Consider the following 26,399-nt stretch of genomic DNA (forward strand, 5'->3'; position numbering starts at 1 on the left):
CCCCCTCTCCCAGAACCTGGTGTGTCTCGAAAGTAGGAGAGCAAAGAGCTTAAAGACAGAGGACACGTAGCAGGACCTGTAGAAGTGATGACTGAGGAAGTGAGAGAGATGAGGGATGGAGATTCCCTCCATTATCCAAGAGGCTGGGTTCTATAGCCTCTGTAAATATTGAATAAAAATAGGATGGCAAGAAACATTCCCTTGTCTTTGTATGTTCCTGGGCAACCAGCTGGGAGTTGCTGGCACTGCACCCAAAGTCTGAATGCAGCTGGGTAAGAGCTCCCCCACCACTGTGGTCTACCTGTCCCCTTTCCTGCACATGTAGATTTATTTGGCATATCATGAGTTTTTCCACCCACTACTGTACAGTCATCAAATTAACAATGCTAGTTTGCCAATGAACCCTATATGTTTCTGCCTGGATTCTGGGCTGGGCTGGTGAAGGAGCCTCCAGGGCAAGGTAGTTCAGATTGCACCAGAGAGCAATCTGGGGAAAATAAAGAAACTTCTTTATGATGGAGGCTTTGGAGAGCATAGGCAGTATCAGGGATCTGAATGTAAAACCTATCAGAGGGATCCTTCTGGATCAGACCAAAGGTCAGTCTAGAATCTTGCTCTTACTGTGGCCGGTCAGATTACTCCAGGAGCCCATGGGCAGGACATGAAGGAAAGAGTCCTCCCTTACCTTTTACTCAGAAGGACATTGGAAGAGCTATTATGGATCAGGCCAATGGCCCGTCTAGTCCAGCATCAAGTTGCTGATAGGAAGTCCAGAACAAGTTGCAGGTTTAACAGCACTTTCCCTGACTTGCAATCTCTAGGAAATGTAATGCAGACATATGCTTACCCTGGAGGGAATATAAACATCAGGACTAGAAGCCACTGGTAGCCTTAAACTATAGGAATCTAGTTTATTTATTGTCAAGAGGCAGGCTGCCATCTTGTTAACACAGCATGCAAGTCGTAATTAGCTTGAAGATTTATTGCAATACAAACACTCAGCCTCAGATGCCCATCCTCACGCCTGTGACTTATGAATCAGTTGACTCTTCTGGGGAGTGTTTCCGGGTATGGCAGAATATCCAGAATCTATGCCCTTTCCGTTTCTGGCTTTGTTTTCTATCTAAGACCTTTCTCATACATCTGCTCCTTGGATGAATTAACTTCCCTTCCAGTGTCAAACTGCTTTCCCTCCCGCCTTCTGACATTACCTGTGTCATTTGAAAGAGTCAGTTGCTGTCTAGCACACTCTCTGCATTCCTGTCATTCTCACAGCGAGGGGGAGTTGATAAACTACCGTTTACAGCTGTCTGGGAAGAATGCGAGCCTTTCTCTTGTTTGCTGCTTTCTGACTCCTCTGGAGTGCTTATACTTTGGGTCAGAAGTGTTCATGACACCTATATCATAAAATTTATACATTGCTGGATTGTAAAAAAGAAAACACCCTGAAAGCAGTTTACAAAAAAAGAAAACAATAAAATTATCAGCGAGAAGAATTAATAAAAATAATTTAAGACTTCTGGAGAGTTAAAATAACAACTAAAAACCGATTAAAACTCTCACCAACCTTCTAAACATCTGGATAGACTTGTTTAAACTTTTTTAAACATTTGCTGAAGACTACAGGGACGGCACCTAGTGGCATAACATGGGGACTGGAAGGGGCATCTCCACGTCTGGGTCATGTTTACCCCGGGGGCGAAGTGGAGAGTCAGTGGCAGAGAGCTGCTGCCCCTCTTCTGGGCTAGACTGGGCCACATGCAGCTCCAGCCAAAACCCCTCCAGCTCCCAGTTCAAGCCTGATGGGGGAGGAGAGGCTGCATGTGAGAGAGAATGTGACATGAGCCGCAGACCACTCCCTCTGTCCCCCGCCCCCCTTGAGACTTCCCACCCCCGACACATTCCGCCACTGAAGGCACCTGCCCGATTTCTCTCTCTCTCTCTCTCTCTCTCTCTCTCTCTCTCTCTCTCTCTGTGTGTGTGTGTGTGTGTGTGTTTACATGAATATAGGTGAAAGGTGGACTTGGCAATAAAATCACACCCAGATCTTCTGCGAGTGGATGCATCCACTGGATCAAAACACCTCCCACAAGCTATGTGCAAAGAAGATTCCTCCAGGAGCCCATGGGCAGGGCATGAAGGACAGAGTTCTCACCTTCACTTATAAGAACATAAGAAGAGCTATTACAAATCAGGCCAATGGCCCACCCAGTCCAGCATCTTCAGCTAGGGAATGAATCCATTGGTTCAAAACACCTTCCAAAAGCTAGGACAAAGGAGCTGAGTCTTGTGGCAGCTTCATGACAAAACCACCTACTGCTTCCTCCTCTTGTTCCAACCCATCCTGAACTCCACCCTCCAGCTCTGAAGCTCCCCCTGCCTCTGACTCTGGCCTCCTGACCAGCACAGTTCCCCACAAAACACAGCACTCCTCTCCTGGGTCAGATTCCATCTCCGCTTCCATGGTGCACACTTCTCAGAGTCCTGCCAGTCCCTGACACTATGTCAAAGCCTTGGTCCATCAGCCTCAGTTTTGTCTATACTGTGGCAGTGGATCTCCAGTGGTTCAGAGAGCATCTCCCTGATCTACGTGGAGGTGCCAGAAGGTGCCAGAGAGTGAACCAGCAACCTTCATCATGTAATACAGGTGCTCTAGCACTGAACTACATGCCTTCTTCTTGGTTGACATTCAACAGGCTTGTCACCATATCATGTTCTTGTGACTACTGGATGTGTCTTATGGCTGGAAGCTTACATTGCATAACCAATGATCACTCAAGTTGGGTGCCTCACCAAGGGATCTGCTGATGAATTGACACCTAAACCATCAGGACTTTTATAAGTAATGTTTGAAGTTGATAGTATCCTGCAGAGAAGTGTGTGGGCATGATAATTGCTTAGGATGTGACTACTCTTCCCGTAATCAGCAGGAGGTGGTGGATTTGAGATAGGAAAATAATCTGGGTGGAATATACAGGTCATCCATGGGATAGCTTCATTCATACGCTGCATTCAGTAGGTCTTCCTCCCTTCCTTAGTGAATCAAACCCATCCAGTGCTTTGATTTGTTTCAGCTCATTTTCCACGGTAATCTACAAGAAAGTGGTTGGAAATCATCTAGGAAGCTGGGCTAGGAGAAATCAGGGCATCCCCCTAACCAATTCTCAAAATCCCCATCATATGGAATCAGAACAATCGAAGAGTCGAGCTGGATCAGACCAGTGCCCTGCTTAGTCCAGTATCACATTCTGACCCCCATCTGCAAAAGAGAGAGAATTCCCCTTTTTCAGAATTCCCTCAAGGAAGGCCACCAGGTGGGGATAGGTTAAGCAGCTAAATCACTTCTATTTCATTCTTGCTGGTATTCAATAATTTGCCCATCCCATCCTGTTTTGTGCAAAATGTTATGGTGGGCCTCCAGAGGTTCTTCAACTACCTTTCCCATCAGCCCCCTCCCAGTATGGGAAACAGTCAGAAATGATGAGATTTGTAGTTCATCAATATTTTGAAGGTTCCAAGTTTTCTGCCTGTGTCCTAGACACATGTCCCAACCAATTGGGGATCACATATTAAATGCACACACATGGGTGTGAAGGAATTGGGAGCCCATGGCCATCCAGATGTTGCTAAACTCCAACTGCAATGAGTCCCAGCACAGATGCTCAATGGTCAAGTATGATGGGTACTGTAGTCCAGTAATATCTGGAGGCCATTTGTGCCCTACATCTGCTTAAAATGTGCACGTGTTGGCTGTGACCTGGTGGTTTTGCATACCTCGTAGCAATAATCACAACTGGTTGGATATTGGGGCAATCCTCTGTTTTGTTCTGGTCCTGCAACTGATCTCCTTCACTGATTTTACTTGACTCTGTTATTATGGCCATCGCATAAGCTGCCCCAGGGCAGGTGGTGAAATATAAATACAAATAAGTCAACAACGGATAAGCAAATGTCATTCAAAGGGTGAGTCATCTGCCTGCTACAACACGTGCATATTTTAAGGAAAAATTAAACTGCTGATGACTTTGCATTAGGATTAAAAATAAATAAATCACAAACTGATGTGGAAGCTTAATATTGGAAATATATGAAAGGAAGAGAAATTGAAACTGAGATTTGCCCAGCCCTTGTGAGCACAGATTAAAACCCTGGCATCTTCTCTCCACAAATAATCCTAAGAATCATTTGTTCAAGGTGCTGGGAGTTGTAGTTCTGTGAAGGGGAAGGTACACTTCCAATGATTATTTGGCGGAATCCGTGTATTTTAAATGTGCTGTAAATGTACGGTGTGTAGTCAGAAACTTTGGCCAACCAGTTGCCTATGGGGAAATCACAAGCAGGACATGAAATCATAGAACTGTAGAGCTGGAAGGAATAGCAAGGGTCATCTTGTTCAAGCCCTTGCAATGCTGGACGTTTATTAAATGAGATAAAATTGTGCTTCATTTGAATTTGCAAAATCGAACAGCAATTGAAACTGACCAATTTGTATGCCACCATCGATAACACATGGAACTCAGCTATTATTAGACATGCATTTTATTGTTGTAAAGGCACGAGAAATTAAGATACTATGCCTCATGGTAATGACAGACCAGGCTTGCTACTTCACTTTGGACCAAGCACAGCTCCGATCCCAGTGCTGTTTCTCTGGTGGTGGGTTGGAAGCTCTTTCAACTCTTTGCTGCTGCAGGGCTGCTCCATGTTTTTGAGGCTGTTCCTTGGCTACTGCTGGTGGGTCCATGTTGCAGTCCTTTTTCTGAGTAGACATCTTTGGGCAGATGAAGGTGACCTGAAAAGAAAGCCAAATCCTGAGAAAATGAGGATGCAGTGGGAAAAGGCTCATCAATGCGCGTGTTGTGGCTGAAGAGACCACTGATTCACAACTGCTGCCTCCTATGTTGTTTGTGCTACTTTAGCAACACCAAAGAGTCATCTCTGGGGCACAAGCCTGGGCCATATGCATGGAGCTCCTGGGCTGCCCAGATGATAAGAACCCCCTCTCTGCCTTGCTGATGTGATCCAAAGGGGGAAAAAGAGCATTTTATGTGGCCCCTGTTTGGTGCAGGAGTTGTGGGAATGAGGTGAGGAAGACACTAGTATCTAACCTTCTTAAGGACTCCACTCCGTATTTGTGTAGGTTTTCTTCTCCTGATGATAACCCGTAAGGTAGCAGGAATGGCTTTTTCCTCAGGGTTCACTTCCGAAGCTTTTCTCACAAATGCGCATAACCGCAAGGCAGCAGAGTAATATAAAACTATCTGAGCAACTAATGGTAAATGATTACAATCGGACAACAGCCCCAAACACTCAATGCCCATTCAGTGCGTTGAACACACTGATAGATGTACCAATGGTCTGACTCCATAGCAAATATCCTCCTCTGTAAACCTGCTTTCTATTCAAGAACACCAGGACTGAAATCTCACTTGATTTTTAGGCAAAGGACCATAGCATTGTGGCAGAGCAGTAATATAAAGGTGGCTCAGTGGCAGAGCATCAACTCTGCATGCACAGGTAAAATCTGCAGCATCAGTCTGAAAAGACTTCCTTATGTTCTATATTGGGACCAAGGCCCAGTGGCAGAGCATCTTCATTTCCTGCAGAAGGTCCTAGGTTCAAACAACAATTCATCCTGACAGAAGGAACCCACAGTCACAGGTGAATAACATACTCGAGTGTAACGGAAGATAGGAATCTGATGTAGGGATGAGTCAAAACTCATTAATGCAAGATGGTGGGGAGTTAAGGAAATCTGAGGTCAAGGGTGCGTCAAAAGCTCTTTCAGAATGCCACTGGTTTCGGAAATGGAATGTCTAGAGATGGTATAAAAAGCTCTTTTGTTCCGAGGGATCCTCATTCGCTCGACAACACTTGACTTGACAACAACGTCTTCTCAGTGATTGACCGGGTAAGTGTGAGGACCTCATTTTTTTCCTGTACTGTCAATGGATCTGTCATTCTTCAAGGGAGCCTTCTGCCAAATCTAATTGAGGAGGACCAATCGCTTTGCAGATTTGCAATCAGAGAGGTCAATGACTGCTAGTCATGGTGGCTATGTTCTACCTCCACTGGTGAGGGCTGTAGGCCCCTGAATAGCAGTTACTGGGAAGCGCAAGTGGGGAGAGGTGCCGTTGCACTTGGGTCCTGATTTCAGGCTTCTCATTGAGGCATCTGGTTGGCCACTATGAGAACAGGATGTTGGACAAGATGGTCTTCCTTGATGCAGCAGGGCTCTCCTGACATTCTTATAGGATCAGGCAAATTCACGGAGAATGAGGGTATTAATGGCTATGATGGCTATGTCTGGAGCATTGCACCTCTGAGCATCAGTTACTGGAAATTACAAGTGAACAGACTGCTGCTGTGCTCAGGAGAAGCTTATTGAGGCATCTGGTTGGCCACTAGGAGAACAGGATATTGGCCCAGATAGGTCTTTGTCAGAATCCAGTAGGCTCTTCTTTCTTGTCCTGTTTTCATGAGAATATTTTACCAAACCAAATTCAAGATGCTTGTGATAACTTAGAAACTCATTAACAACTTGGGACTTAGATACTTGGGCTCCCAACTTTCATAATCCACAGCCAGCCGGACCAAAGGTAAAGGGAGATGGGCATTGTATTCCATCCTGCTGTAAACCATCATGATGGGATGAGCCTGATGAAATTAATCCTTTAGCAAGGAAGGGGAAGAGGCCCTGAAGACCCATCTCTCCCCTTTCTAGAACCTGATGGAATTCCTAGTGATGTGCTGAACCTCTGAATGGCCTTTATCCTGATTAGATTGTTGAGTTCATCTAGCTCTGTACTGCCTATTCCAACTTGCAACAGCTCTCCAGGGTTTCAGACGGGATCTTCTCCCAACCCTTCCTGGAGGATCCAGGGATTGAATCTGGGACCTTCTGCATGCAAAGCCAATGCTCTACCTCTGAGCCACAGTCCTCCTCCATAGAAAGGAATGAACAAAGTTCCCTTGTATGGAGTCAGACCATTGGCTACAGATTGCTCGATGTTGTCTACATTGACTGGTAGCGGCTCTGCAGACCCAGCCCTCTCTGATTGAACCTGTGGCCTGCTTCTGCATGCAAAGCAATTGTGCTACCCATCCCCCCTCTTAGTCAAACTCTTGGTCCATCCCACCTAGCTGTTCCTCCTTTGACCAGTTGTGGTTGTCTAGGAATCTGTGTCAGTGGCAAATCTATGACAGAGATGCTAATTACTGAACTCAGCGGGGCTTCGGTATACAAAGCATGTATTTTACTGAATTGGGATTCTTCGTTTGACATAGCATTTTGCAAGAGCTTGAATACTGTCTATAAATGCTGTAAAATCAGGATTTAGGTGGAAATTTCTTTTTGTGCCTAGTTAGATTGGCTGAACTTGAGCAGGGACAATGAACCAATCTTGAATACTGAAAACACAATTGAAAACTGTCAAATGTCCTAAAAGCAATGTTGACTTGGGAACAAAGCATCTCAATTCAGAGGCATCTGTGTTGTAGGGAAAAATCTCTCTGGGGCACCCTCTAAACCCAAAGGTGCAAGGATAAATATCGTATGAGCATGGATTGCAAAGGTTGCTGATGTTGCATGTCCACCACTGATGGGAAATAATTTCCTGGGGAAATATTCTAGTATATTTAAAGAACATGCCTCAACCAATCAGGGGTCATATATGAAACACACATACAGAGGTGTAAAATAAAGAAGGGGGACCGAGTAGCCCTCCAGATGTTGTTGGTCCCTGATTCCCACCACTCCTAGCCTGCATGACTGATAAGCAAAGAATGATGGAGGCTGGAGTCCAAAAATAACTGGAGGGCATGAGCCTTCCCATTGATGATCAATAGGGTTGCCAAACCTCCAGGTCTAACCTAACATCTCCTTTCAAATGCCTGGCGGAGACCTGAATCTCCAGGTGTTTAAGAATACCAATAATAATAAAAGTAATAATTCATTAAGAAGACTGTGCATGCAACTTGCAAGCTTCATCCCAACAGAGCTGGCTGCAAATGACAGCTTAGATACTTGGGGAGGGCCTGCCCTGCTTGCTTCTCTCTTTCAACTAACCTCAGTCTCCAGGACCCATAACATCACAAGGAACCACCCCAGGGTCTCAGGTTTGGGCTCTAAAATATCAGGGTCTGGAATGTTCCTCACGTGGCAACCCTACTGGTCTAGGAAATGATGTTTATCAAAGGTAGGGAACCTCTGGACCCCCAGATGTTATTGGACTCTTATGTTTATCATCACCAACCAGCATGGCTAATGGAAGAAGAAAAATGAGAGTTCTAGTCCAACAACATCTGGAGGGATCACATACCTGCTTTACAGAATACCCCAAAAGCTGCTCCCTTGGAGAAACCAGATCAAAAAATGACTTTGGTCTTTCTCTCTCTCTCTCCCTCCAGAAGTCATCAAAGCCATAGAAAAGATGAGCCAACAACGACTACAACAGGGAGGAGGTGGCTGTTGCTGTGGTGGCAACCGTGGAGGCGGTTGCTGTTGTGGTGGCCGTGGAAGAGGAGGAGGAGGAGGAGGAGGAGGCTGTGGCTGCTGTGGGGGCCGTGGAGGCGGTTGCTGTTGTTGTGGGGGCAGAGGTGGTGGTGGATCATCTCAACAAAGCCAGAGGAGTGGAGGATGCTGCCGTAGTGGTGGTAGTGGTGGTGGTGGTGGAGGAGGAGGTGGTGGAGGATGTTGTGGTGGCCGTGGAGGTGGATCTTCTCAAGGTGGAAGCAGCAGTGGCGGAGGATGCTGTGGTGGTGGAAGCAGTGGTGGAAGCAGCAGCGGAAGCAGCGGCAGATGTTGCGGTAGTGGCGGTGGTGGTGGAAGTTCTCAGCAGAAGATGAAGTAGATGCCTCCAAAAAGACCTGAAATCCCACACCGCAATGACCACCACCTCTTGAAGATATCTTCTTGCAAAGCAAACGGTTGCTGTCTTTTCCAGATGGATGAGCCAGACTTTCCTTTGGCATGGGAGACATCAGTCTTTCATATTCCTGCTATGACTACTTCTTTCAAGGCATTAAAAACTTCTTTCCTGCAAGCCTTTCAGTGTCATGGTGTTCTTTTCCTATCTTCACTTCTCCATACACACATAATGTTCCTACTCTTCAACCACATTGTCCTCTCTGCTCCCAAGCTCTGCAAGTAGTCCTTACACAAAACATATGGGAGAGGCTGGGGAATGAACCTGAGACCTTCTTCATAAAGAAGGTTCCCTACCACTGATTTAGAAGTCCTCCCAAAATAGGAAGCCGCCTAGATAATCTTGCCCACTATGGCCTACTGTGACTGGCTGCATCTCTCTAGGGCCTCAAAATGAGGAAGATGTTTCCCATCCTTTCCCATGTGTTCTTTTTTCAATTGGAGATGCTTTTGGCTAAACTTGGGATCCTTCTTCCATTATTCAGCTAGAATGATGGACCTACGGTCTCAGTATAAAGGAGCTTCCAATATTCTTCTTCCACAGTGGAATATGCAGGTGGCTTTTAAGAAAACCTGATCTAAATTTAATCTCTTCAGTGAAAGGTTCACTGTGTACCTATTATATTACCTCTGTTCTTATTTCAGGCAAAGACAGAGGTGTTCTTTTGAATCTCCTCCCAGCTCCCACCTTTTCCAAAAACACCCAGATGAGTCATATTGTCTAATTCCTTGCCAATCAGACTCAACCTGATTGCCACCTGAGAAGAGAAGTTAGTTTGAAAGGCTGATTAGGAAAATATATAGATGAATGTCTAATGCTCTCCTTTGGGTTGTAGATCATAGGAGTCCATGGTGCCCTAGTGGATTTTCCCTCCAATAAAATATATGAGGGGGTTGGGTTTCCAAAAAATGATGGACATTGCCATTCAAATGGTGTGTGCGCACCATGTCTATTTCAGGATAATTACATTAAGACTTGGAAGGAGATAAAGAAAGAATTTGGAGATTTGGAACACATTAAACATCTCCTTTTGGGGAAGAATTTCCACCATAAAGATGAACGTGCTTCCGAGAATCATCTTTTTGTTCCAAGCAATTCCAGTGATCAGGTGTGCAAGCTGTTTCGGGGATTGGCAAAGGGATATCTCAAGATTTATTTGGCTGGGGGGAAAACTCAGGATCAAGCACCAACTATTAAATGACGTTAAAGAGAGGGTGGTCCCCCCCCCCCCATTGCCAGACCTGAAATTGTATCATGAGGCCGCTTGTTTCTCCTGGATCTGGGAATGGTTGACACTACAAAACACTTGCTGGATCTGGAAGGATTTGATAATCAGTATGGCTGGTATGCTTACCTAGGTTATGAAAAGGTTAAAGTCCACAAAGGCTTTTTGAATCACCTGGTTCGAAAATTGCTATACGTAGTGTGGGCTAAGTATAAGGACCTGTTAGAGCCCAAAATGCCATGGTGTTTATCCCTGATAAAAGCATTATTGGTAAAGGGAAGGAAAATGAGAGGTAATTGAGCAACTTACAAAGGTTTATTGGGAGACAAGGAAAATAGGCCATTTTTTAAAAAAATAATTGAAGAAATTTGAACCCACTTAATGGACTGGTTGCAATATTTCCAATTAAATGAGACATTCCAAAAAGACAAACAGAAGGGCTTTTCCACAGAAATATCAAGACTTGAGAAAGATCTAATTCAAACCATAAAAAAATCACTCTCTAAAATGTACAGACTCCTCCTAGACTGGGTGGTCAAGGAGGAGGAAGTTAAATCAGTAATGGTCTAATGGGCCAAAGATTTTGGTCACAATATTCATTTTTTAAAAAATAATATTTATTAAAGTTTTAAAGGTTACAGAAGGAAAAAGTAAAAATACCACATTAAAGAAAAATAAAACAACACATCACAATATGAAGAACCAAAATAAAATCCATTAAACAAAAACGAAAAAACAAAAACAAAAAACAAAGAAAAATACAGTAAATCTTCTCATTACTTATCTTTCATTAGCTTATTTCCTTGACCTCCTCACACCTCCCTTTTTTGTATTCTATATCAATTATCCTTTTCAGCAAATCCTTCCCCTCTTTTAAAATTTTAATCCTGTAATTTATCTTAATATAATGTAACTTTATCTTTCCTCCTTTCACCAATTAGCAGTCAGTTATTCCCAACTCCTTTATATCATTCCTGCTAAAATTATATAATATCATTCCAACATCCTTCTAACAATTATTAATTTTACAATGTTTCTGTAGATAGTCTTTAAATTTCTTCCAATCTTCCTCCACCGACTCTTCTCCCTGGTCTCGGATTCTGCCAGTCATTTCCGCCACTTCCATGTAGTCCATCACCTTCATCTGCCATTCTTCCCGGGTGGGTAAATCTTGTGTCTTCCAGTACTTTGCAATAAGTATTCTTGCTGCTGTTGTGGCATACATAAAGAAAGTTCTGTCCTTCTTTGGCACCAATTGGCCGACCATGCCCATGAGAAAGGCCTCTGGTTTCTTCAGAAAGGTATATTTAAATACCTTTTTCATTTCATTATAGATCATCTCCCAGAAAGTCTTAATCCTTGGGCACGTCCACCAAAGGTGATTTTGGTCACAATATTCAAATGGAAGTATGGAAAAGTTATGGAGGGAGGAACTGAAAATCACTGCGTGCTATGACCCGAAAGAGAATTTCATGAAAATGCTTTACCAATGGTACTTAACACTTGTAAAAGTAGCCTAAATGTACAAAACCAGGCCAAGCATTTGTTGGAGATGCAGAGAGGTGGAAGGCACAATGAACCACATGTGGTGGAATTGTAAGAAAAATAAGGGAATTCTGGGATATGATTTATAACAAATTAAGAAAATGTTTAAATTCTCCTTCACCAAAAAGCCTGAAGCTTTTCTGCTATGTATAATGAGTGTTGTTGTTGTTGTTGTTTAGTCGTTTAGTCATGTCCGACTCTTCGTGACCCCCTGGACCAGAGCACGCCAGGCACTCCTGTCTTCCACTGCCTCCCGCAGTTTGGTCAGACTCATGTTTGAGTCAGACTCAGTTTGGTCAGACTCATGCTTCGAGAACACTGTCCAACCATCTCGTCCTCTGTCATCCCCTTCTCCTTGAGCCCTCCATCTTTCCCAACATCAGGGTCTTTTCCAGGGAGTCTTCTCTTCTCAGTATAATGAGTAGCAAAATTCCCCCCCAAAAAATGAGTAACAAAATTAAAAAAAAATAAAAATGAGAATTTTTATGTATGCAATAGCCACAGCAAGAAGTTTAACTGAAAAAGTCTGGAAAGGAGATTCCATCCCTAACAAACTGGAGTGGCAAATGAAAATGTTAGAATATGCAAAGTTAGCAAGAATTGTTGGAGCCAGCCAGTCAGGTGGTGCTTAGCATAGCATAGAAAAAAGACACAATGAGGCAGCGTGTATTTTCATAATGCTGGGGAGCTGGTCCTTTCAGCCTTTCTCCTCCGGCAGCTTTTTATTATCTCCTTTGTTCTCCCAGCCGCATGGCCGTTTTTTCAAAGTCTCCTGTTACCTCATCCGGTCAAGGCTTGACACTCCCCTCTCCGTATAAGGTAATCATTGCCCAGAGGAATGTCAGGGGGCCCATGCAGTTTTTACAAGCCTCTGCCTTAGCTGTATGACTCCCACATGCCCTCTTTCTTTATTTTATTAATCAGAGTCATAAATGTCCGTTCCAACACGATTATAACGAGCGCGATAAGCGACTCTTGTGAAACCGGAAGCGGGCCGCGGACTGGAGAACCATGCAGTACACATAGAAATTAAGGAAGGAATACATTGAATATATCAACACAAAATAATGCAAATAACTACTATAATGATCACTAAAATTAATAAACGTCGAAGCCAACTTCGAAGCCAAGAATATAAGAATTCTGATTCCAAGCTGCATGGTAGGCTTCCTTTGCTAGTTTTTTAGCCATGCACTGGTGTTGCTTCTACAGCACTGAGATTGGTCACTGTATGTTCCTGTAAGAGAACAAGAGCTATTAAACATGAATTTCAATGTATATTGACAGTTTGGATATATGCCCCATGATTCTTTCCCCTCTCTAATTTGAAAACAAACAGAGGCAGGCTCATGGGGGGTCAATTGTACTGGAGGCCAAAAGGTTTGCTTAGGGGATATAATATTTGTAAATCGAAAAGATCCATTGACAGGCACACCATGAAGCATTATGCCTGAATGGCTGGCAAAAGGGGGCATGTGCATACATAACCAACATTTAGAAGCATGCAATAAACTAGTAAACTTAATCATATCTTGCACAAAAATATTATCCCTCCATATCTTATGATAATTTTCTCCCCTAAAAGTCTTATTCAACAAAGCTGTTCTTATAGTTCGAGAGTGGCTGAGCCGTGGATGCTGCCAGCCAGAGTAGGATTCTGATGACAGCGGCTTGCCAGCTGATAAGGTGAAATATGGTGGTTTCAACTGGACTGGGTCGTCTGCTTCTCTTCCTTGTATAACGGTGCAGCAAAGGATGGCAAGGCAGATGGTGGGGAAGGCACTTCCGCAATTGAAGGGACTCGCCATGGCTGCACGCGTCGAGCTGGAACCCACAAAGGCTTGTCCTCTAGGTGGCGCATGCGGAAAGGTTTCAATGCTTCATCCACAAAATGTTGACAAAGTGTAGGGGAGTTCCGCATGCCTTGTGGCAGAACAATTCACTGATATCGCTGGGTGGGCTGCAAATTGTTATATACTGGCAATGTAAAAGCAAACCGTTCCTGTCTGCTGGAGCCAGTGGGATGAAGACAGTTCAATGTGGCCAAGGGTCAGAAATAAGCTGTTCAGAAACGAGATGGTGCCATTGCTGCGGATTTTTCCTTTTGGTGGAGGCCACTCTACCCACACTGAGGTATCGGTGATCTTGGTTTGCCACGCTGGAAACGTTGTATCGGTGGCTACAGGCTGGTTTTTATTTTGCGCTGCCGCCAGCAGATGAGCCTTGTGGGTGGCTGTACCTACAGACTGACAAATGCGAAGCATAGCTGCTGTGTCTGTGGTAGGATTGTGTATTATCGGGCGCAACGCAACCTTACAATCCTCATTTGCATTTTCAAAGGCCAATTGTTTGATAATTATTTGTTTGGCTTCAGGATTTTCAATTTGTCTACTCACTGCTGTAATCAGCCTGTCCATAAAGGAAGAATATGATTCTCTAGGTTCTTGTCTGATTGAACCCCACCTAGACTGAACACTGGTGGGTTCCGGGATTTTTCTCATTGCTTGTTGAGCAGCAAGAGCAGTATCCCTTAATAAGATCTGCAGCAGTGTGGCTTGTACTGAGGCCTGAGCGAAGGGCCCACGCCCCATCATAGCGTCCATTACATCTGCGAGGGTAAGATTAGGATTATTCCCTCTTGCTTGTTGCAGTAAAGCAGGAGCATAAGCACGACAGGCGATTTCCCATTCATGGGCAAACAATACACCTGCTGATGGGGGTAAAACCGTACGTGCCAAAAGCTTGATGTCATCTGGAACCAATAGCTGGGCTAATGTGGCTTCCAAAAGAGCTTGTGTAAATGGAGCTTGCAGTCCATTTGTCCTAACTGACAATTGAAGCTCTTTCAAGATTTTAAAGTCAAAAGGTTGGTGCTGGGCTTGAGTTCCTGCTGGAGCACCAGTAGGGGGCACAATAACAGGGAATGCCATGGTATCCTGTGATAAGGAACAGGCAAGTACTGCACATTGAAAAGGGGTAGCTTGTTCTGCTGCTGAAAGAGCAGGGTCATTTCCAGCCAGACCACTGTATTTTTGCAGAATTGGGTCCTCTGGTGAGGCACTGCAATCTGGAGGTTTGGGGTCTGGGGCTGCTGGCAAAACAAGTGCTGGAACACATGGCATAGCAGCATGCTGAATTAATGAAGCTGAAGGTTGTTTTGGCAATGTAGCCATGGAGATATTTTTTGGTGATAGAGAGCCCATAGCATAACGAATTTTACACCAAGCATTTAAAATTCGAACACTGAAATTGGGGTGTCCATGAAAATATGTTCCAATCTTATCCCATTGCTTTAGTTCCCAAGTCCCATTTGCAGCAAAGCAGGGGCAATGCTCATCGATGGCTTGAATGAGCTGTATCAAATCACCCTCAGGAACTTCCAATTGGTTGGAGGACAGGAGAAATTGTAAGTCTTTTAAAAATTTCTGTTGCGGAGATGACAGGGAATTGCCCATATTTCTAAAATTAATATAATAGGGATCGACTCACCAGGGATCCTTAGATGAATTCAGCGCTGATTAGCCCTTTCCGGGCGGGGTGAGTCGATGATCGAGAAGCCTCTTATGGTTTCCTTTGAAGTTTGAAGTCAGCGTCCCACTACTTCCTTTCTTTAGCCTTTGAAGTCCGTCTCAACTGCTTTCTTCAGTCAGCCTCCTTTCTTTTAAGTTTTCCTCTTCTTTTAATTGAGCCTCAGAGAGGGCACCACTTGTTGGAGCCAGCCAGTCAGGTGGTGCTTAGCATAGCATAGAAAAAAGACACAATGAGGCAGCGTGTATTTTCATAATGCTGGGGAGCTGGTCCTTTCAGCCTTTCTCCTCCGGCAGCTTTTTATTATCTCCTTTATTCTCCCAGCCGCATGGCCGTTTTTTCAAAGTCTCCTGTTACCTCATCCGGTCAAGGCTTGACACTCCCCTCTCCGTATAAGGTAATCATTGCCCAGAGGAATGTCAGGGGGCCCATGCAGTTTTTACAAGCCTCTGCCTTAGCTGTATGACTCCCACAAAGAATGACAGCAAGACTCCGAGATGACACAGAACAAACATCCAAAGAGAGTGGGATATTTACAGAGTATATTTAAAAGAACATTACAAAAATCTAAATTCTCTGGGAGGCCTGAATGGACTTCTGCATGAAATTAGAGAACTGTACAAAATCAATATAACTGAAACAACTTTGGGGAGACAATAGAAAGTGTGTAGCCAAAAATGTAATTTAGAAACCACATTGCGGTGATCGGAAGTCATGATGGAATTTGTTATGTATGAATCTAAATATTTTTTTCCTTTGTAATATGTATGGATTCGGATTTGTTTTGTTTTTGTTGATTCGGATTTGTTTTGTTTTTGTTTTTTAAAACCAATAAAGCGCGCTCTCTCTCTTTATATATATATATATATGGTGTGTGTGCACCATGTCATGTGATCGATTATAGCTCAGTTGGCAGAGCATAAGACTTTTAATCTCACAGACATGGGTTCAACCCCCAGGTTGGACAAACAATTCCTGTATTACAGGGGATTGGATTAGATGACCCTCCTAGTGCCTTCCAGTCTTATTATTCTATGAAAGTGGTGAGTAATCAAATCCACATCTTATGGTTCATTTTAGCCATAACTGAAATTCCAAGGAATATGGATGAGCTCTGCCCACACCAAGTGATCTCATAAGAGAGAGAAACACCCTTGGTTTCCCCACCTTGGGACTCATATGGGGTGTGTCCAGCAATCATTGCCCAGGTGACACAAGGACAACACGACTGAGACCCAATGGATGGAGACATCATCCCTTGCTTGGAAATTCTGTGTGCAATGCCATGAGTCAAAGCCAAGGTTGCACAGCTCCAACTAATTAAGAGAGAGATTGGTACAAAATGCATAGGAAACGAAAACAAATAGGCATGGCTGGGCAATGGCTCAATCGACAGGAGGGGTTGGCTAAGGAACAGTATAAAATGGTGTCCTGGGTGGGAGGCTGACATTCACAACAGCTGCACTTCCAGAGATCTCTTTGGTGAACTAGGTAAGTCTCTCTCTCTCTCTCTCTCTCTCTCTCTCTCTCTCTCTCTGTCTCTGTCCCTCCCTCCCTCCCTCCCTCCCTCCCTCCCTCCCTCGTCCTCCTTTCAGACAGTGGTGATTGGTGCCCATTGGGACTGGCATGGTGGAAGGCCTTAGAAGAAATCTGGTTCCCTCCAATGCTGCTGGACTCCAGCTCCCATCATTCTCCTAACAAGTCTCAACACTCTTAACAAACTTCATCTCCTATAATTATTTGGGGGAAGCCATGACTATTTAAAGTTTTTTCTTGGGGCCTGAAATGTATGGTCTGAATGTGGTCTTGGGAGCAATCTGTTCAATGTTCCCATGAGCCGCAAGCATGGCCAATGTTCAGGGATGCTGGGAGTTGCCATCCAACAACATCTAGAAGACGCCACATTGGCTACTCCTGGATTAGTGTGAGAGAGATGTTGGATAATTTCCATGCTGACTGGTGGGGCAGGAGGCAAGGAGCCCAACAGCAGGGTTGTTGTGAGAATAAAATAGGGCAGGGGGGGGGGTCATGTATGGATGCCTTGTGGGGCTCCCAGGAGGAAAGTTGGGATGCAAAGGAATTGTAAATAAACTGATTCAACAAAAGTAAGCCCAGATCTGTTTCCTACAGGTTCGCTTTGACAACCAAGAAAGATGTGTTCCCATCAGGACAAAGACCAATGCTACAAGCAGGAGAAAGAGGAAGGGTCCTGCTGTGGTGGCCGGAGGTCTTCCACCAGTGAGGACCGAGGTTCCTGCTGTCTGGGACGGAGAAACAGCGGAGGGTGTCATGGCAATCGGGGTTCATCCGGCTGTCACGGGAAGCAACAAGAGCAGCAACAGCAACAGCAGCAGCAAGTCTTCCAAGTACCATCCCAGAAGCTGAAGTAACACCAAGGAGAATTCCTAGAAGGGCCTAATTCTGGAAGAATTAGGTGGAATCATTTCAACTACAGTTCCTGAGCATTTGAGGCACTTTCATCTTTATCTCTGTGCCAAATTCGACCACCCCAATAATCCAAATTCTCAGCTACCTCTTCTCCTCTTCTAAGGGGAACATCTCCTGTTACATTTGGAGCATGAGAAGAGCAAAGAGAGTCATCCAGCTATTTCTATTTGCTGCTCATTTGCACACATGAGAGAATAAATAATAAACAATGAGTAATAATGAACTCTTGATTTTTTATTTCTTTTAAACTATTTTTATTTTTAAAATCTCTGCATTTCATCCAAAGAATCATCCATTTCTATCCAGTAAATGACCCATGTCAATGTCATGCTGATGTAGGTTCATAGGAAGATGCATTCTACTGAAACAGAGCCTTGGTCATCTAGCTCAGTATTGCATACATTGATTATTGCGTATATTATTGTGTACAGTGGATCTCCAGGGATTCAGGTAAGGGAGGCAGTGATGCTTCTGAATTCCAGTTGCTGGGAATCCGAGGAAGGAAGAGTGATCTTGCATAGCCTCCAACATTTCTCTGATGAAAATAGGGAGGTATTATTATTATTATTATTATTATTATTATTATTATTATCCTCATCATCAATATTCCACCCATCTCCCATCTGACTCAGTTGTGAGTCATCCTGGGCAGCTTCCAACATATAAAAACATAATAAACTTCAGTATACGTTGTTTCCTAGAGAGGTCTTATAAAGGTTGTATAGTGACTTATCTCTTTGTTTCAGGGGTTGGATAATTCCATACCCTCAAACATTTCTCCCATGAAAATAAGGATGTCCTAAGGAAAAGCGGGACATTCCAGGATCAAATCAGAAACCAGGAGAGCTTCTATAAATCCAGAACTGTCTCTGGAAAATAGGGACATTTGGAGGGTCCACTCTTGGGGTTTTGCACTGTGAAAATAGGATACTGAATGAGATGCCTCCTTGGAGTCATGAATCATGATTCTTCTTTGGTTTTTGGGAATGCCAGGTATTGAACCTGGGACATTGGTTTGTTTGTTTGTTTGTTTTTGCCTGTTTGGAAGGACTTATCCTCAAAGCTCACTTTTAAACACATTCAATGAACAAACAGACACAAACAAACACATAAAATACCTTACTCTTATAGAATGTCACCTTGTTAAAGTTTGTTGGGTCGTATATCCTTTGACCCACTGAGTCTCCTGCAATGGCCCTGCAATAAATTTGATTTATTGCCACTCTGACAAGCTTCCAATGGCGCCCACATGCTTCCACTCCATGCGCTGCCACTCTCCTCAGTTGCCAGTGTTAACGGAAAAATCCGAGGCTCCCTTGGACAAAAAACAAAGACACCAGCCAGGATTACTTGGAGCAAAACAGCAGCCTGTAGGCTTGGCCTTTATTGATCTGTTGCAACAGGGTGCTCCCCTCACTTGCAGGAGAGAGGAGACCTTGAAAAATGGTGTGCAAGGCCTTATAAAGACTTTTGAAATTGCCACCCTGTAGATCAAGACCACCCCCAGAAACATCATACATACATCACAGAAGGTGTGTAACCTAAGACCACCCCTCAGATACATCATACCTACATCACAGAAAAAGCGGTCTAAAACAGAAATTTTAATATTGTTTTTCTCCTGTTGTTGTTTATCTCCTGTCTGGCATGTCACTTGACTGGATTTCCTGGGTGGCCTGGCCAGTCTTTTGTAGTGATAAATACTTAGTTCCTGGGCCAGGTCACAGGCTCACACCCTATTCAAACACAGACATACCCTTAAGAGAGGATTTGTGAAGGAAAAGACAATGGGGAGGCTTTTCCATTTTGACCTTGCAGAGAAAATATTTGGTCAGTTTAGGAATCAAAATGGTTCCAGGTTGGCCTTCCTGTGCTGATCTATGTATATACTTGGTTGGTACACTTATGAACATTACCATATATTTAAGACCATAAAATTCCTATCACGCCAGATAATAGCAGAGTTCACACACAGCATAAAATGGCTTGTCTGTGTTGACGTGGTGTCCTCAATAACTCAGCTCAACATCAGTGCTTCTAATCTAAAACTCTTTATTTAGAAACATTCAAAACAGAAAAGAAAAACCTGCAGAATCTAGCTGCATGTTCGCAGCTTTCTGCCTCTTAACGACCTTGCTAACATTCTCAGACAGACTGCTCTCCAGAGAGAGCTCAGCCCCCACAGAGCACAGATCAAAGGAAAAAAGCACAGATGATGTGGGCAGTGCACCCAGTTGTTAAGAACCACCTACTGAAGTGTTAACCCCTGACAGTCCAGAACCACAACACACCTGAAGCCCATCTGATGACAACCAGTTGAGTCCACAGGGACACCACAGATCCAACCCAAAGGAAGAACTGTAACTCACTGGTAAAACTGCTGTTTTGCATGAAGGAGGGGCTAGGTCCAATCACTAGAAAGCTGCAGCTGCCAATCAGTGTAACTGACCTTGAGCTAGATGGACCAATCATCTGCAACAGGGGTGCCAATTTGAATGAAGTATTGTGGGGGGGCCAGTTAAGCCACACCCCACACCATTTGCCCATTAACTTCTTGGGGGCCCAGTCCCCTCAAATATTTTATTGGAGGGAGAAGCCACTACGGCCCTTAGGAATTGGCTTCTATGATCTACAACCCTAAGGAGAGCATTAGACATTCTTCTATATATTTTCCTAATCAGACTTTCTGGCTAACTTCTCATGTCATGTGATAGTCAGGTTCTGTTTGTTTGGCAAGGAATTAGACAAGATGACTCACTTGGGTGTTTTTGGAAAAGGTGGGAGCTGGGAGGAGATTCAAAAGAACACCTCTGTCTTTGCCTGAAATAAGAACGGATGTACAAAGGTACAAAGTGAACCGTTCACTGAAGAGGTCAAATTTAAATCAAGTTTTCTTAAAAGCCACCTGCATATTCCACCGTGGAAGAAGAATATTGGAAGCTCCTTTATACTGAGACCGTAGGTCCATCATTCTAGCTCAATAATGGAAGAAGGATCCCAAGTTTAGCTAACAGCATCTCCCATTGAAAAGAGATCACGCGGGAAAGGATGGGAAATATCTTCCTCATTTTGAGGCCCTAGAGATGCAGCTAGTCACAGTAGACTATACTGGGCAAGATTATCTAGGCAGATTCCTATTTTGGGAGGACTTCTAAATCAGTGGTAGGGAACCTTCTTTATGAAGAAGGTCTCAGGTTCATTCCCCAGCATCCCCCATACGTTTTGTGTAAGGACTACTTGCAGAGCTTGGGAGCAGAGAGGACAATGTGGGTGAAGAGTAGCAACATTATGTGTGTATGGAGAAGTGAAGATAGGAAAAGAACACCATGACACTGAAAGGCTTGCAGGAAAGAAGTTTTTAATGCCTTGAAAGAAGTAGTCATAGCAGGAAAATGAAAGACTGATGTTTCCCATGCCAGAGGAAGGTCTGGCTCATCCATCTGGAAAAGACAGCAAGCATTTGCTTTGCAAGAAGATATGTTGAAGAGGTGTTGGTCATTGTGGGTTGGGATTTCAGGTCTTTCTGGAGGCATCTACTTCATCTTCTGCTGAGAACTTCCACCGCCGCCACCACCGCAACATCCGCCGCTGCTTCCACCGCTGCTTCCACCGCTACTTTGACCGCTGCTCCTGCCACCGCAGCATCCTCCTCCACTGCTGCTTCTGCTTTGAGAAGATCCACCTCCACGGCCACCACAACCTCCACCACCTCCACCACCACCACTGCCACCACTACGGCAGCATCCTCCACTCCTCTGGCTTTGTTGAGATGATCCACCTCCACCACCACCATGACAGCCTCCTCCTCCTCCACCACCACTTCTGCCGCCACAACAGCCACCTCCTCCTCCTTGTTGTTGTTGTTGTTGGCTCATCTTTGCTATGGCTTTGATAACTTCTGGAGGGAGAGAAAGAGAGAAAGACCAACGTCATTTTTGATCCGGTTTTTCCAAGGGAGCAGCTTTTGGGGTATTCTGTAAAGAAGGTATGTGATCCTCCAGATGTTGTTGGGCTAGAACAGGCATAGGCCAACTCTGGCCCTCCAGATGTTTGGGACTACAATTCCCATTATCCCTGACCACTGGTTCTGTTAGCTAGGGATGATGGGAATTGTAGTCCCAAACATCTGGAGGGCCAGAGTTGGCCTGTGCCTGGACTAGAACTCTCATTTTCCTTCTTCCATTTGCCATGCTGGTTGCTGATGCTAGAAATAAGAGTCCAATAACATCTGGGAGTCCAGAGGTTCCCTACCTTTGATAATCATCATTTCCTAGACCAGCAGGGTTGCCACGTGAGGAACATTCCAGATCTTGATATTTTAGAGCCCAAACCTGAGACCCTGGGCGGGTTCCTTGTGATGTTATGGTGTGGGTCCTGGAGACTGAGGTCAATTGAGAGAAAGCAAGCAGGGCAGACCCTCCCCAAGTATCTGGGCTGTCATTTGCAGCCAGCTCCTTTTGAGATGAAGCTTGCAAATCTTCTGAATGAATTATTACTTCTACTTCCACTATTATTCTTATTGGCATTCTTCCACACCTGGAGATTCAAGCGTCCACCAGGCATTTGAAGGGAGTCAAAGAAAACCTGGAGACTTTAGGTTAGACCTGGAGGTTTGGCAACCCTGTTGATCATCAGTGGGAAACCTCAGGCCCTCCAGATGTTTTTGGACTCCAACCCCCATCATTCTTTGCCTATCAGTCATGCTGGCTAGGAGTGATGGGAATCAGGGACCAACAACATCTGGAGGGATACAGGTTCCCCCTTCCCTATTTTATACCTTTATATGTATGTTTCATATATAATCCCAGATTGGTTCAGACATGTTCTTTAAATATACTAGAATATTTCCCAAGGAAATTTATTTCCCACCAGTGGTGGACATGCAAAGTCAGCAACATTCACAATACAGGCTCGTACAATATTTATCCTTGCACCTTCGGGTTTAGAGTGTGCCCCAGAGAGATCTTTCCCTACAACACAGATGCCTCTGAATTGAGATGCTTTGTTCCTAAATCAACATTGCTTTTAGGACACTTGACAGTTTTCAAATGTGTTTTCAGAAATCAAGATTTGTTCCTTGTCCCCACTCCAGTCCAGCCAATCTAACCAGGCACAAAAAGAAATGCCATAAAAACCCCTCTGAATTTCCAGCTACATCCTGATTTTAGAGCCATTTATAGACAGCAGTCAAGCTCTCACAAAATGCTATGTCAATTGAGAAATCCCATTACTCAGCGCTAAAACACATGCTTTGTATATCAAATCCCTGCTCAGTTGTTTTTTTAAAAAAGCATCTCCATCATAGATTTGCCACCGCCAAATACTCATGGACAACCATAGCTGGTCAGAGGAGGAACAGCTAGGTGAAATGGACCAACAGTTTGACTAAGAGAGGGAATGGCCCCATGGCTCTGTGGGTAGCACAATTGCTTTGCATGCAGAAGAAGGCCACAGGTTCAATCAGACAAGGCTGGGTCTGCAGAGCCTGTACCAGTTAAGACAGACAACATTGAGCAATCTGTAGCCAATGGTCTGGCTCCATACAAGGCAACTTCGTTTATTCCTTTCTATGGAGGAGGACTGTGGCTCAGAAGTAGAGCATTGGCTTTGTATGCAGAAGGTCCCAGGTTCAATCCCTGGATCCTCCAGGAAGGGTTGGGAGAAGATCCAGTCTGAAAGTCTGAAGAGCTGTTGCCCATTAGAATAAGCAGCACTGAGCTATATGAACCCAACAATCTAAGCAAGATAAAGGCCATTCAGAGGTTCAGCACATCACTAGGAATTCCATAAGGCTGCAGCAGGGGGAGAGATGGGTCTGCAGGACCTCTTCCCCTTCCTTGCTAAAGGACGAGTTTCATCAGGCTCATCCCACCACTATTGTTTACAGCAGCCATTGCATCAGGATGGAATACAAATCCCATCATCCTTTACCTTTGGTTTGGCTTCCAATGGATGATGAAAGTTGGGAGCCCAAGTATCTAAGTCCCAAGTTGTTAATGAGTTTATAACATATCACAAGCATCTTGAATTTGGTTTGGTAAAATATTTTCATGAAAACAAAGTAAGACAAAAGAGTCTACTGGATTCTGACAAAGACCCAGCTTATCCAGCATCCTGTTTTCAAAGTGGCCAACCAGATGTCTCAATGGGAAGCCCATAAACTTTTCCTGAGCAAACAGCTTCCCAGTAACTGGAATTCAGAGCCAAACAGCCTCTGCCAGTGGAGGTAGAACATAGCCATCATTACTAGCAGCCATTGACCTCTCCGGTCGCAAATCTGGAAAGCTATTGGTCCTACTCAATTAGATTTGGCAGGAGGCTCCCTTGAAGAATGACAGATCCATTGACAGTCCAGAGAAAAGCAAGGTCCTCATACTTACCCGGTCAATCACTGAGAAGACGTTGTTGTCAAGTCAAGTGTTGTCGAGCGAATGAAGATCCCTTGGAACAAAAGAGCTTTTTATACCATCTCCAGACATTCCATTTCAGGCACCAGAGACATTCTATTAGAATTTTTGACGCACCCATGGCCTCACATTTCATTAACTCCCCACCATCTTGCATTAATGAGTTTTGACTCATTCCTACATGAGATTCCTATCTTCCGTTACACTTGAGTATGTTATGCACCTGTGTCTGTGGGTGCCTTCTGTCAGGATGTGACACCTGACTTCACCATCTAGCCCCATCCACATGGACTGGCAACTGCTCTTGAGGGTCTCAGGGAGGGAGTCTCTCCTAGAATTACCTGGAAGTGTTGTTGTTTGAACCTAGGACCTGCTGTACGAAAGGAAGATGCTCTGCTACTGGGCCTTGGTCCCAATATAGAACATAAGGAATTGTCTTACACCAAGTCAGTCTGCCTGTTGTCTTTGTCCATTGAGTTTTCTTGGCAGGGATATTGGAGTGGCTTGCTGGTTCTCCTCCCCCAGGTGGATCATGTTTGGTCAAAACTCTCCACTATGACCTGCTCATCTTGGGTGCCCTGCTCGGCATAATTCATAGCTTCTCTGAGTTATTCAAGCCCCTTCGCCACGGCAAGACAGTGATCCATGAAGGGGCTGGAGGAGACTCTTGAGAGTCCCATGGACTGCAAGAAGATCAAACCTCTCCATTCTGAAGGAAATCAGCCCTGAGGGCTCACTGGAAGGACAGATGGTGAAGCTGAGGCTCCAATACTTTGGCCACCTCATGAGAAGAGAAGTCAGTCTGCAGTGTTGCCAACGTAACAGGGAGGATAAGAGGAGATATGATACAAAAAGTGAATAAGGAGTGGGCTATCTTTAAGGAATACATCAACATTTATGTGGAAAAAGTAGAATTTCTGACAGATATTGAGTGAATCCAGAAAATGATTAGAGTGAAAGGAGAGTAAAGTCAAGATAGAAAAAGAGATTAAAGAAATAATGAAATGTGTTTAAGCTAGTTGGAAAAATAAAGTAGCGTAACAAGAACGGCTGGAAGTCACTTGGTGGGTGTCTGTGTGGGGTAGATATGTAGGTATGTTGATATGTATAGTATAGGTAGGTATTATATAGAGCAATGTAGGTATGTTTTATGTTATGAAAATAAGGTAGTGTGTTGTGTATGTGTATTGTGTAAATGTATGTGTATGCATTTTATATGTTAATAAATTTTAAAAAGTCAGTCTGCAGTGTTTCAAATTTTAAAAAGTCAGTCTGCAGTGTTTCAGACAGGGTGCCTTTCTAAGCTCTAGTTAGGGAGGCTGCTCTGCCACTAAGCTACCTTTATACATAGCTGTCAACTTACAGATTTGAAAATAAGGGACCAGTAGCCTTGAAAATAAGGGATGTGCAGCCAAAATAAGGGATTTTGCTTAGCTTATGAACGTCAGGGCTGCCGTCGTCCTGGCATGAGGAGTTCCATCGGCCCTTCCCCGCCCAAGAGAGAGGGAGGGAGGGAGGGAGAGAGACTCTCGCCTGTGAGCCCGGCATGAGGCAATTGCGGCGGCGCTGCGGCCGTTGAAGTGCCGCCCTTCTGCGTCCCTCCGCATCCCCTCCCAGTGGCATAGCGTGGGTTGTCAGCACCCGGGGCAAGGCAAGTAATTTGCACCCCCTAACCCGTGGATTTTAGTAGGGGCAGAGAGCTGCAAGTGCAAGCGCGCCCCCCGATGTTGCGCCCGGTGCGGCCAGCCCTCCTGCACCCCCACGCTACGCCACTGTCCCCTCCTCTTCCTCCTCCCTCAGTCTGCCTCCTCAGCCTCTGCGTTGCCACCTCTGGCTTCCCCTGGTAGCGCGGCAGAAGTCTCGCAAGAGAGGGGCTACCTGCCTGCCCGCCGCCACCCGTCTCCTCACGACGCGCCCCTGAGGGGGAAAAGGGAGAGACGGAGAAGCGGCAGCTCGTGTGCGCTTTCTCTCTTGCGGCGGAGGACCCTGAGCCGCTGCTTCCCTCCTGAGCCGGGTGAGCATGAAACCCGGGAAATTTAAGGGACATCAGCAGGAAATGGCGCTGGGATAAGGGAGTTTCCCGCCAAATAAAGGACGGTTGACAGCTATGCCTTTATATTACTGCTCTGCCACATTGCTATTGTCCTTAACCTAAAAATCAAGTGGGATTTTAGCCCCTCTTCTTGAATAAAAGGCTGGTTTACACAGGAGGCTGTTTTCTACAGAGTCAGACCACTGGTCCATCTATCCCTGTGTTAAACACACTGAAAGGGCATTGAGTCTTTGGGGTTTTAGGCAGGGAGCTTTTCACAGCCCTAC

General features: G+C 44.7%; 3 long non-coding RNA genes across 3 annotated transcripts; 2 read left to right on the forward strand and 1 right to left on the reverse strand.

The window, feature by feature from the left end:
- Positions 1–5,797: 5,797 nt before the first annotated feature.
- On the forward strand, positions 5,798–9,044 carry LOC310833088. Its single transcript, XR_014558556.1, has 2 exons — positions 5,798–5,911; positions 8,410–9,044. It is a non-coding gene; the product is annotated as an uncharacterized lncRNA (long non-coding RNA).
- Positions 9,045–16,108: 7,064 nt separating this feature from the next.
- On the forward strand, positions 16,109–17,896 carry LOC310833522. The gene is made up of 2 exons (XR_014558743.1): positions 16,109–16,716; positions 17,356–17,896. It is a non-coding gene; the product is annotated as an uncharacterized lncRNA (long non-coding RNA).
- Positions 17,897–21,014: 3,118 nt separating this feature from the next.
- On the reverse strand, positions 21,015–24,467 carry LOC310833498. The gene is made up of 2 exons (XR_014558712.1): positions 24,054–24,467; positions 21,015–21,571 (listed from the first exon to the last, which is right to left on the reverse strand). It is a non-coding gene; the product is annotated as an uncharacterized lncRNA (long non-coding RNA).
- Positions 24,468–26,399: the final 1,932 nt, after the last annotated feature.

This window comes from Podarcis gaigeae, assembly GCF_964106915.1.
Source record: "Podarcis gaigeae genome assembly, chromosome: 16".
NCBI classification, from domain to species: domain Eukaryota; kingdom Metazoa; phylum Chordata; class Lepidosauria; order Squamata; family Lacertidae; genus Podarcis; species Podarcis gaigeae.